Source organism: Balaenoptera physalus (assembly GCF_965194825.1).
Source record: "Balaenoptera physalus genome assembly, chromosome: 21".
Classification (NCBI taxonomy): Eukaryota; Metazoa; Chordata; class Mammalia; order Artiodactyla; family Balaenopteridae; genus Balaenoptera; species Balaenoptera physalus.
Window position 1 is genome coordinate 4,193,337 of NC_138902.1, and position 13,764 is coordinate 4,207,100.

Below are 13,764 nucleotides of genomic sequence, written 5' to 3' on the forward strand. Positions count from 1 at the left end.
CTTTTTCGTACAACTACAGTGAGTACCAGCAGTCTCCTTTACCCTTCTAAGAAACATCCCGACCTAGAAGCCTTTCCCAGTCACACTATGTATTCAGAGTTTAAGGCAACTCGCTGCACCCTTCCTTAGAAAGCTAGGTGGACTCAGCTCTTCAACAGCTCCAGGGATTCTGTCCTCTCACGACATACATGCCATTGAAGTCTGCCTCATTGCTCTCATTGGAGCTACACTAAGAAACACAATCTGCTTCGCCTTCTTCTAGGAACTCTTACCCAAGGACCCCATACCTACAGGAGAAAGGAGGCTTGCATTCCTACTGGAATCTAAGCAAAGTTTCTCCTGTTACACTGCAGGACTTTAGACTAGGTTTAGGCCCGAAGGGTTACATAGAGCGTTCCAAGAATGAGGGAGTTCGATACATGCAGAAAACCCTGTGAAGAAAAGTTGATTCAGCAAGGGACCAGGGTTTGGCTAGAGTCTCTATTGACTTGTTAGAAATCAGAAGGGTTTCGGCTGCATGTTAACCCGAGAAGGAGACCTGATGGCACAAGCCTTGCTTTCCCATGTTAAATCTCTAAACATGCTTCCCTGAAGAATCCTAAATAACACTGTTTTTACCTGGCTTCTGGTCACTGTAGGCAGCCCTCTCGAAAGAAAAGGAGTTTTCTCTAAGGAAACACGGTGCTTCCATAGCATGGGTGGGAGCTCCTGCTGTCCTGCTCTAGAGCTACAGGGAAACTTGACGTGAGTGTTTGCCTCAAGCTAAGGCCTGAAAAGCCTTGCGGAAGCGAAAGCGCTTAGCAGTTTCCATTATGTCGTATTCCAAGTTCTGCTTTACTTGAATGTTTCTTCACTTACCAGACACAAGGCACCCTCGTGTAGGCACCCTTTTTCGTAGAAATACAGTGAGTACCAGCAGTCTTCTTTGCTCTTCTAAGAAACATCCAGACCTAGAAGCCTTTCCCAGTCACTCTATGTAATCAGAGTGTAGGGCAACTCGCTGCACCCTTCCTTAGGAAGCTAGGTGGACTCAGCTCTTCAACAGCTCCAGGGATTCTGTTCTCTCACGTCCTACATGCCATGGAAGTCTGCCTCATTGCCCTCTGTGGAGCTTCACTAAGATACACAATCTGCTTCGCCTACCTCTAGGAACTCTTACCCAATGACCCCATACCTACAGGAGAAAGGAGGCTTGCATTCCTACTGGAACCAAAGCACAGTTTTTCCTTTTACACTGCAGGACTTTAGAATAGGCTTCGGCCCTATAGCATACATAGAACGTTCCAAGGATGAGGGAGTTCCATACATGCAGAACACTCTGTGAAGAAAAGTTGATTCAGCAAGGGACCAGGGTGTAGCTAGAGTCTCTTTGGACTTCTTAGATATAAGAAGGTGTCCGGGTGCATGTTCACCGGAAAAGAAGACTTGAATGCCTAAGCCTTGCGTTCCCATTTTAAATCTCTAGCCACGCCAGCCTGAGATACCTAAATAACACTGTTTTGACTGGCCTCGATTCACTGTGGGCAGCCCTCTGGAAAGAAAAGGAGTTTCTCTAAGGAAACACGGTGCTTCCATAGCATGGGTGGGAGTTCCTCCTGTCATGCTCTAGAGCTACAGGGTAACTTGACGTGAGTCCTTGCCTCAAGCCAAGGCCTGAAAATCCCTGATGAAGCGAAAGCGCTTAGCATTTTCCATTATGTCGGATTGGAAGTTCTGCTTTACTTGAACGTTTCTTCACTCTACCAGACACTAGGCACCCTAGTGTAGGCACCCTTTTTCGTACAACTACAGTGAGTACCAGCAGTCTCCTTTACCCTTCTAAGAAACATCCCGACCTAGAAGCCTTTCCCAGTCACACTATGTATTCAGAGTTTAAGGCAACTCGCTGCACCCTTCCTTAGAAAGCTAGGTGGACTCAGCTCTTCAACAGCTCCAGGGATTCTGTCCTCTCACGACATACATGCCATTGAAGTCTGCCTCATTGCTCTCATTGGAGCTACACTAAGAAACACAATCTGCTTCGCCTTCTTCTAGGAACTCTTACCCAAGGACCCCATACCTACAGGAGAAAGGAGGCTTGCATTCCTACTGGAATCTAAGCAAAGTTTCTCCTGTTACACTGCAGGACTTTAGACTAGGTTTAGGCCCGAAGGGTTACATAGAGCGTTCCAAGAATGAGGGAGTTCGATACATGCAGAAAACCCTGTGAAGAAAAGTTGATTCAGCAAGGGACCAGGGTTTGGCTAGAGTCTCTATTGACTTGTTAGAAATCAGAAGGGTTTCGGCTGCATGTTAACCCGAGAAGGAGACCTGATGGCACAAGCCTTGCTTTCCCATGTTAAATCTCTAAACATGCTTCCCTGAAGAATCCTAAATAACACTGTTTTTACCTGGCTTCTGGTCACTGTAGGCAGCCCTCTCGAAAGAAAAGGAGTTTTCTCTAAGGAAACACGGTGCTTCCATAGCATGGGTGGGAGGTCCTGCTGTCCTGCTCTAGAGCTACAGGGAAACTTGACGTGAGTGTTTGCCTCAAGCTAAGGCCTGAAAAGCCTTGCGGAAGCGAAAGCGCTTAGCAGTTTCCATTATGTCGTATTCCAAGTTCTGCTTTACTTGAATGTTTCTTCACTTACCAGACACAAGGCACCCTCGTGTAGGCACCCTTTTTCGTAGAAATACAGTGAGTACCAGCAGTCTTCTTTGCTCTTCTAAGAAACATCCAGACCTAGAAGCCTTTCCCAGTCACTCTATGTAATCAGAGTGTAGGGCAACTCGCTGCACCCTTCCTTAGGAAGCTAGGTGGACTCAGCTCTTCAACAGCTCCAGGGATTCTGTTCTCTCACGTCCTACATGCCATGGAAGTCTGCCTCATTGCCCTCTGTGGAGCTTCACTAAGATACACAATCTGCTTCGCCTACCTCTAGGAACTCTTACCCAATGACCCCATACCTACAGGAGAAAGGAGGCTTGCATTCCTACTGGAACCAAAGCACAGTTTTTCCTTTTACACTGCAGGACTTTAGAATAGGCTTCGGCCCTATAGCATACATAGAACGTTCCAAGGATGAGGGAGTTCCATACATGCAGAACACTCTGTGAAGAAAAGTTGATTCAGCAAGGGACCAGGGTGTAGCTAGAGTCTCTTTGGACTTCTTAGATATAAGAAGGTGTCCGGGTGCATGTTCACCGGAAAAGAAGACTTGAATGCCTAAGCCTTGCGTTCCCATTTTAAATCTCTAGCCACGCCAGCCTGAGATACCTAAATAACACTGTTTTGACTGGCCTCGATTCACTGTGGGCAGCCCTCTGGAAAGAAAAGGAGTTTCTCTAAGGAAACACGGTGCTTCCATAGCATGGGTGGGAGTTCCTCCTGTCATGCTCTAGAGCTACAGGGTAACTTGACGTGAGTCCTTGCCTCAAGCCAAGGCCTGAAAATCCCTGATGAAGCGAAAGCGCTTAGCATTTTCCATTATGTCGGATTGGAAGTTCTGCTTTACTTGAACGTTTCTTCACTCTACCAGACACTAGGCACCCTAGTGTAGGCACCCTTTTTCGTACAACTACAGTGAGTACCAGCAGTCTCCTTTACCCTTCTAAGAAACATCCCGACCTAGAAGCCTTTCCCAGTCACACTATGTATTCAGAGTTTAAGGCAACTCGCTGCACCCTTCCTTAGAAAGCTAGGTGGACTCAGCTCTTCAACAGCTCCAGGGATTCTGTCCTCTCACGACATACATGCCATTGAAGTCTGCCTCATTGCTCTCATTGGAGCTACACTAAGAAACACAATCTGCTTCGCCTTCTTCTAGGAACTCTTACCCAAGGACCCCATACCTACAGGAGAAAGGAGGCTTGCATTCCTACTGGAATCTAAGCAAAGTTTCTCCTGTTACACTGCAGGACTTTAGACTAGGTTTAGGCCCGAAGGGTTACATAGAGCGTTCCAAGAATGAGGGAGTTCGATACATGCAGAAAACCCTGTGAAGAAAAGTTGATTCAGCAAGGGACCAGGGTTTGGCTAGAGTCTCTATTGACTTGTTAGAAATCAGAAGGGTTTCGGCTGCATGTTAACCCGAGAAGGAGACCTGATGGCACAAGCCTTGCTTTCCCATGTTAAATCTCTAAACATGCTTCCCTGAAGAATCCTAAATAACACTGTTTTTACCTGGCTTCTGGTCACTGTAGGCAGCCCTCTCGAAAGAAAAGGAGTTTTCTCTAAGGAAACACGGTGCTTCCATAGCATGGGTGGGAGGTCCTGCTGTCCTGCTCTAGAGCTACAGGGAAACTTGACGTGAGTGTTTGCCTCAAGCTAAGGCCTGAAAAGCCTTGCGGAAGCGAAAGCGCTTAGCAGTTTCCATTATGTCGTATTCCAAGTTCTGCTTTACTTGAATGTTTCTTCACTTACCAGACACAAGGCACCCTCGTGTAGGCACCCTTTTTCGTAGAAATACAGTGAGTACCAGCAGTCTTCTTTGCTCTTCTAAGAAACATCCAGACCTAGAAGCCTTTCCCAGTCACTCTATGTAATCAGAGTGTAGGGCAACTCGCTGCACCCTTCCTTAGGAAGCTAGGTGGACTCAGCTCTTCAACAGCTCCAGGGATTCTGTTCTCTCACGTCCTACATGCCATGGAAGTCTGCCTCATTGCCCTCTGTGGAGCTTCACTAAGATACACAATCTGCTTCGCCTACCTCTAGGAACTCTTACCCAATGACCCCATACCTACAGGAGAAAGGAGGCTTGCATTCCTACTGGAACCAAAGCACAGTTTTTCCTTTTACACTGCAGGACTTTAGAATAGGCTTCGGCCCTATAGCATACATAGAACGTTCCAAGGATGAGGGAGTTCCATATATGCAGAACACTCTGTGAAGAAAAGTTGATTCAGCAAGGGACCAGGGTGTAGCTAGAGTCTCTTTGGACTTCTTAGATATAAGAAGGTGTCCGGGTGCATGTTCACCGGAAAAGAAGACTTGAATGCCTAAGCCTTGCGTTCCCATTTTAAATCTCTAGCCACGCCAGCCTGAGATACCTAAATAACACTGTTTTGACTGGCCTCGATTCACTGTGGGCAGCCCTCTGGAAAGAAAAGGAGTTTCTCTAAGGAAACACGGTGCTTCCATAGCATGGGTGGGAGTTCCTCCTGTCATGCTCTAGAGCTACAGGGTAACTTGACGTGAGTCCTTGCCTCAAGCTAAGGCCTGAAAAGCCCTGCTGAAGCGAAAGCGCTTAGCATTTTCCATTATGTCGGATTGGAAGTTCTGCTTTACTTGAACGTTTCTTCACTCTACCAGACACTAGGCACCCTAGTGTAGGCACCCTTTTTCGTACAACTACAGTGAGTACCAGCAGTCTCCTTTACCCTTCTAAGAAACATCCCGACCTAGAAGCCTTTCCCAGTCACACTATGTATTCAGAGTTTAAGGCAACTCGCTGCACCCTTCCTTAGAAAGCTAGGTGGACTCAGCTCTTCAACAGCTCCAGGGATTCTGTCCTCTCACGACATACATGCCATTGAAGTCTGCCTCATTGCTCTCATTGGAGCTACACTAAGAAACACAATCTGCTTCGCCTTCTTCTAGGAACTCTTACCCAAGGACCCCATACCTACAGGAGAAAGGAGGCTTGCATTCCTACTGGAATCTAAGCAAAGTTTCTCCTGTTACACTGCAGGACTTTAGACTAGGTTTAGGCCCGAAGGGTTACATAGAGCGTTCCAAGAATGAGGGAGTTCGATACATGCAGAAAACCCTGTGAAGAAAAGTTGATTCAGCAAGGGACCAGGGTTTGGCTAGAGTCTCTATTGACTTGTTAGAAATCAGAAGGGTTTCGGCTGCATGTTAACCCGAGAAGGAGACCTGATGGCACAAGCCTTGCTTTCCCATGTTAAATCTCTAAACATGCTTCCCTGAAGAATCCTAAATAACACTGTTTTTACCTGGCTTCTGGTCACTGTAGGCAGCCCTCTCGAAAGAAAAGGAGTTTTCTCTAAGGAAACACGGTGCTTCCATAGCATGGGTGGGAGGTCCTGCTGTCCTGCTCTAGAGCTACAGGGAAACTTGACGTGAGTGTTTGCCTCAAGCTAAGGCCTGAAAAGCCTTGCGGAAGCGAAAGCGCTTAGCAGTTTCCATTATGTCGTATTCCAAGTTCTGCTTTACTTGAATGTTTCTTCACTTACCAGACACAAGGCACCCTCGTGTAGGCACCCTTTTTCGTAGAAATACAGTGAGTACCAGCAGTCTTCTTTGCTCTTCTAAGAAACATCCAGACCTAGAAGCCTTTCCCAGTCACTCTATGTAATCAGAGTGTAGGGAAACTCGCTGCACCCTTCCTTAGGAAGCTAGGTGGACTCAGCTCTTCAACAGCTCCAGGGATTCTGTTCTCTCACGTCCTACATGCCATGGAAGTCTGCCTCATTGCCCTCTGTGGAGCTTCACTAAGATACACAATCTGCTTCGCCTACCTCTAGGAACTCTTACCCAATGACCCCATACCTACAGGAGAAAGGAGGCTTGCATTCCTACTGGAACCAAAGCACAGTTTTTCCTTTTACACTGCAGGACTTTAGAATAGGCTTCGGCCCTATAGCATACATAGAACGTTCCAAGGATGAGGGAGTTCCATATATGCAGAACACTCTGTGAAGAAAAGTTGATTCAGCAAGGGACCAGGGTGTAGCTAGAGTCTCTTTGGACTTCTTAGATATAAGAAGGTGTCCGAGTGCATGTTCACCGGAAAAGAAGACTTGAATGCCTAAGCCTTGCGTTCCCATTTTAAATCTCTAGCCACGCCAGCCTGAGATACCTAAATAACACTGTTTTGACTGGCCTCGATTCACTGTGGGCAGCCCTCTGGAAAGAAAAGGAGTTTCTCTAAGGAAACACGGTGCTTCCATAGCATGGGTGGGAGTTCCTCCTGTCATGCTCTAGAGCTACAGGGTAACTTGACGTGAGTCCTTGCCTCAAGCTAAGGCCTGAAAAGCCCTGCTGAAGCGAAAGCGCTTAGCATTTTCCATTATGTCGGATTGGAAGTTCTGCTTTACTTGAACGTTTCTTCACTCTACCTGACACTAGGCACCCTAGTGTAGGCACCCTTTTTCGTACAACTACAGTGAGTACCAGCAGTCTCCTTTACCCTTCTAAGAAACATCCCGACCTAGAAGCCTTTCCCAGTCACACTATGTATTCAGAGTTTAAGGCAACTCGCTGCACCCTTCCTTAGAAAGCTAGGTGGACTCAGCTCTTCAACAGCTCCAGGGATTCTGTCCTCTCACGACATACATGCCATTGAAGTCTGCCTCATTGCTCTCATTGGAGCTACACTAAGAAACACAATCTGCTTCGCCTTCTTCTAGGAACTCTTACCCAAGGACCCCATACCTACAGGAGAAAGGAGGCTTGCATTCCTACTGGAATCTAAGCAAAGTTTCTCCTGTTACACTGCAGGACTTTAGACTAGGTTTAGGCCCGAAGGGTTACATAGAGCGTTCCAAGAATGAGGGAGTTCGATACATGCAGAAAACCCTGTGAAGAAAATTTGATTCAGCAAGGGACCAGGGTTTGGCTAGAGTCTCTATTGACTTGTTAGAAATCAGAAGGGTTTCGGCTGCATGTTAACCCGAGAAGGAGACCTGATGGCACAAGCCTTGCTTTCCCATGTTAAATCTCTAAACATGCTTCCCTGAAGAATCCTAAATAACACTGTTTTTACCTGGCTTCTGGTCACTGTAGGCAGCCCTCTCGAAAGAAAAGGAGTTTTCTCTAAGGAAACACGGTGCTTCCATAGCATGGGTGGGAGCTCCTGCTGTCCTGCTCTAGAGCTACAGGGAAACTTGACGTGAGTGTTTGCCTCAAGCTAAGGCCTGAAAAGCCTTGCGGAAGCGAAAGCGCTTAGAAGTTTCCATTATGTCGTATTCCAAGTTCTGCTTTACTTGAATGTTTCTTCACTTACCAGACACAAGGCACCCTCGTGTAGGCACCCTTTTTCGTAGAAATACAGTGAGTACCAGCAGTCTTCTTTGCTCTTCTAAGAAACATCCAGACCTAGAAGCCTTTCCCAGTCACTCTATGTAATCAGAGTGTAGGGCAACTCGCTGCACCCTTCCTTAGGAAGCTAGGTGGACTCAGCTCTTCAACAGCTCCAGGGATTCTGTTCTCTCACGTCCTACATGCCATGGAAGTCTGCCTCATTGCCCTCTGTGGAGCTTCACTAAGATACACAATCTGCTTCGCCTACCTCTAGGAACTCTTACCCAATGACCCCATACCTACAGGAGAAAGGAGGCTTGCATTCCTACTGGAACCAAAGCACAGTTTTTCCTTTTACACTGCAGGACTTTAGAATAGGCTTCGGCCCTATAGCATACATAGAACGTTCCAAGGATGAGGGAGTTCCATACATGCAGAACACTCTGTGAAGAAAAGTTGATTCAGCAAGGGACCAGGGTGTAGCTAGAGTCTCTTTGGACTTCTTAGATATAAGAAGGTGTCCGGGTGCATGTTCACCGGAAAAGAAGACTTGAATGCCTAAGCCTTGCGTTCCCATTTTAAATCTCTAGCCACGCCAGCCTGAGATACCTAAATAACACTGTTTTGACTGGCCTCGATTCACTGTGGGCAGCCCTCTGGAAAGAAAAGGAGTTTCTCTAAGGAAACACGGTGCTTCCATAGCATGGGTGGGAGTTCCTCCTGTCATGCTCTAGAGCTACAGGGTAACTTGACGTGAGTCCTTGCCTCAAGCTAAGGCCTGAAAAGCCCTGCTGAAGCGAAAGCGCTTAGCATTTTCCATTATGTCGGATTGGAAGTTCTGCTTTACTTGAACGTTTCTTCACTCTACCAGACACTAGGCACCCTAGTGTAGGCACCCTTTTTCGTACAACTACAGTGAGTACCAGCAGTCTCCTTTACCCTTCTAAGAAACATCCCGACCTAGAAGCCTTTCCCAGTCACACTATGTATTCAGAGTTTAAGGCAACTCGCTGCACCCTTCCTTAGAAAGCTAGGTGGACTCAGCTCTTCAACAGCTCCAGGGATTCTGTCCTCTCACGACATACATGCCATTGAAGTCTGCCTCATTGCTCTCATTGGAGCTACACTAAGAAACACAATCTGCTTCGCCTTCTTCTAGGAACTCTTACCCAAGGACCCCATACCTACAGGAGAAAGGAGGCTTGCATTCCTACTGGAATCTAAGCAAAGTTTCTCCTGTTACACTGCAGGACTTTAGACTAGGTTTAGGCCCGAAGGGTTACATAGAGCGTTCCAAGAATGAGGGAGTTCGATACATGCAGAAAACCCTGTGAAGAAAAGTTGATTCAGCAAGGGACCAGGGTTTGGCTAGAGTCTCTATTGACTTGTTAGAAATCAGAAGGGTTTCGGCTGCATGTTAACCCGAGAAGGAGACCTGATGGCACAAGCCTTGCTTTCCCATGTTAAATCTCTAAACATGCTTCCCTGAAGAATCCTAAATAACACTGTTTTTACCTGGCTTCTGGTCACTGTAGGCAGCCCTCTCGAAAGAAAAGGAGTTTTCTCTAAGGAAACACGGTGCTTCCATAGCATGGGTGGGAGGTCCTGCTGTCCTGCTCTAGAGCTACAGGGAAACTTGACGTGAGTGTTTGCCTCAAGCTAAGGCCTGAAAAGCCTTGCGGAAGCGAAAGCGCTTAGCAGTTTCCATTATGTCGTATTCCAAGTTCTGCTTTACTTGAATGTTTCTTCACTTACCAGACACAAGGCACCCTCGTGTAGGCACCCTTTTTCGTAGAAATACAGTGAGTACCAGCAGTCTTCTTTGCTCTTCTAAGAAACATCCAGACCTAGAAGCCTTTCCCAGTCACTCTATGTAATCAGAGTGTAGGGCAACTCGCTGCACCCTTCCTTAGGAAGCTAGGTGGACTCAGCTCTTCAACAGCTCCAGGGATTCTGTTCTCTCACGTCCTACATGCCATGGAAGTCTGCCTCATTGCCCTCTGTGGAGCTTCACTAAGATACACAATCTGCTTCGCCTACCTCTAGGAACTCTTACCCAATGACCCCATACCTACAGGAGAAAGGAGGCTTGCATTCCAACTGGAACCAAAGCACAGTTTTTCCTTTTACACTGCAGGACTTTAGAATAGGCTTCGGCCCTATAGCATACATAGAACGTTCCAAGGATGAGGGAGTTCCATATATGCAGAACACTCTGTGAAGAAAAGTTGATTCAGCAAGGGACCAGGGTGTAGCTAGAGTCTCTTTGGACTTCTTAGATATAAGAAGGTGTCCGGGTGCATGTTCACCGGAAAAGAAGACTTGAATGCCTAAGCCTTGCGGTCCCATTTTAAATCTCTAGCCACGCCAGCCTGAGATACCTAAATAACACTGTTTTGACTGGCCTCGATTCACTGTGGGCAGCCCTCTGGAAAGAAAAGGAGTTTCTCTAAGGAAACACGGTGCTTCCATAGCATGGGTGGGAGTTCCTCCTGTCATGCTCTAGAGCTACAGGGTAACTTGACGTGAGTCCTTGCCTCAAGCTAAGGCCTGAAAAGCCCTGCTGAAGCGAAAGCGCTTAGCATTTTCCATTATGTCGGATTGGAAGTTCTGCTTTACTTGAACGTTTCTTCACTCTACCAGACACTAGGCACCCTAGTGTAGGCACCCTTTTTCGTACAACTACAGTGAGTACCAGCAGTCTCCTTTACCCTTCTAAGAAACATCCCGACCTAGAAGCCTTTCCCAGTCACACTATGTATTCAGAGTTTAAGGCAACTCGCTGCACCCTTCCTTAGAAAGCTAGGTGGACTCAGCTCTTCAACAGCTCCAGGGATTCTGTCCTCTCACGACATACATGCCATTGAAGTCTGCCTCATTGCTCTCATTGGAGCTACACTAAGAAACACAATCTGCTTCGCCTTCTTCTAGGAACTCTTACCCAAGGACCCCATACCTACAGGAGAAAGGAGGCTTGCATTCCTACTGGAATCTAAGCAAAGTTTCTCCTGTTACACTGCAGGACTTTAGACTAGGTTTAGGCCCGAAGGGTTACATAGAGCGTTACAAGAATGAGGGAGTTCGATACATGCAGAAAACCCTGTGAAGAAAAGTTGATTCAGCAAGGGACCAGGGTTTGGCTAGAGTCTCTATTGACTTGTTAGAAATCAGAAGGGTTTCGGCTGCATGTTAACCCGAGAAGGAGACCTGATGGCACAAGCCTTGCTTTCCCATGTTAAATCTCTAAACATGCTTCCCTGAAGAATCCTAAATAACACTGTTTTTACCTGGCTTCTGGTCACTGTAGGCAGCCCTCTCGAAAGAAAAGGAGTTTTCTCTAAGGAAACACGGTGCTTCCATAGCATGGGTGGGAGCTCCTGCTGTCCTGCTCTAGAGCTACAGGGAAACTTGACGTGAGTGTTTGCCTCAAGCTAAGGCCTGAAAAGCCTTGCGGAAGCGAAAGCGCTTAGCAGTTTCCATTATGTCGTATTCCAAGTTCTGCTTTACTTGAATGTTTCTTCACTTACCAGACACAAGGCACCCTCGTGTAGGCACCCTTTTTCGTAGAAATACAGTGAGTACCAGCAGTCTTCTTTGCTCTTCTAAGAAACATCCAGACCTAGAAGCCTTTCCCAGTCACTCTATGTAATCAGAGTGTAGGGCAACTCGCTGCACCCTTCCTTAGGAAGCTAGGTGGACTCAGCTCTTCAACAGCTCCAGGGATTCTGTTCTCTCACGTCCTACATGCCATGGAAGTCTGCCTCATTGCCCTCTGTGGAGCTTCACTAAGATACACAATCTGCTTCGCCTACCTCTAGGAACTCTTACCCAATGACCCCATACCTACAGGAGAAAGGAGGCTTGCATTCCTACTGGAACCAAAGCACAGTTTTTCCTTTTACACTGCAGGACTTTAGAATAGGCTTCGGCCCTATAGCATACATAGAACGTTCCAAGGATGAGGGAGTTCCATACATGCAGAACACTCTGTGAAGAAAAGTTGATTCAGCAAGGGACCAGGGTGTAGCTAGAGTCTCTTTGGACTTCTTAGATATAAGAAGGTGTCCGGGTGCATGTTCACCGGAAAAGAAGACTTGAATGCCTAAGCCTTGCGTTCCCATTTTAAATCTCTAGCCACGCCAGCCTGAGATACCTAAATAACACTGTTTTGACTGGCCTCGATTCACTGTGGGCAGCCCTCTGGAAAGAAAAGGAGTTTCTCTAAGGAAACACGGTGCTTCCATAGCATGGGTGGGAGTTCCTCCTGTCATGCTCTAGAGCTACAGGGTAACTTGACGTGAGTCCTTGCCTCAAGCTAAGGCCTGAAAAGCCCTGATGAAGCGAAAGCGCTTAGCATTTTCCATTATGTCGGATTGGAAGTTCTGCTTTACTTGAACGTTTCTTCACTCTACCTGACACTAGGCACCCTAGTGTAGGCACCCTTTTTCGTACAACTACAGTGAGTACCAGCAGTCTCCTTTACCCTTCTAAGAAACATCCCGACCTAGAAGCCTTTCCCAGTCACACTATGTATTCAGAGTTTAAGGCAACTCGCTGCACCCTTCCTTAGAAAGCTAGGTGGACTCAGCTCTTCAACAGCTCCAGGGATTCTGTCCTCTCACGACATACATGCCATTGAAGTCTGCCTCATTGCTCTCATTGGAGCTACACTAAGAAACACAATCTGCTTCGCCTTCTTCTAGGAACTCTTACCCAAGGACCCCATACCTACAGGAGAAAGGAGGCTTGCATTCCTACTGGAATCTAAGCAAAGTTTCTCCTGTTACACTGCAGGACTTTAGACTAGGTTTAGGCCCGAAGGGTTACATAGAGCGTTCCAAGAATGAGGGAGTTCGATACATGCAGAAAACCCTGTGAAGAAAATTTGATTCAGCAAGGGACCAGGGTTTGGCTAGAGTCTCTATTGACTTGTTAGAAATCAGAAGGGTTTCGGCTGCATGTTAACCCGAGAAGGAGACCTGATGGCACAAGCCTTGCTTTCCCATGTTAAATCTCTAAACATGCTTCCCTGAAGAATCCTAAATAACACTGTTTTTACCTGGCTTCTGGTCACTGTAGGCAGCCCTCTCGAAAGAAAAGGAGTTTTCTCTAAGGAAACACGGTGCTTCCATAGCATGGGTGGGAGCTCCTGCTGTCCTGCTCTAGAGCTACAGGGAAACTTGACGTGAGTGTTTGCCTCAAGCTAAGGCCTGAAAAGCCTTGCGGAAGCGAAAGCGCTTAGAAGTTTCCATTATGTCGTATTCCAAGTTCTGCTTTACTTGAATGTTTCTTCACTTACCAGACACAAGGCACCCTCGTGTAGGCACCCTTTTTCGTAGAAATACAGTGAGTACCAGCAGTCTTCTTTGCTCTTCTAAGAAACATCCAGACCTAGAAGCCTTTCCCAGTCACTCTATGTAATCAGAGTGTAGGGCAACTCGCTGCACCCTTCCTTAGGAAGCTAGGTGGACTCAGCTCTTCAACAGCTCCAGGGATTCTGTTCTCTCACGTCCTACATGCCATGGAAGTCTGCCTCATTGCCCTCTGTGGAGCTTCACTAAGATACACAATCTGCTTCGCCTACCTCTAGGAACTCTTACCCAATGACCCCATACCTACAGGAGAAAGGAGGCTTGCATTCCTACTGGAACCAAAGCACAGTTTTTCCTTTTACACTGCAGGACTTTAGAATAGGCTTCGGCCCTATAGCATACATAGAACGTTCCAAGGATGAGGGAGTTCCATACATGCAGAACACTCTGTGAAGAAAAGTTGATTCAGCAAGGGACCAGGGTGTAGCT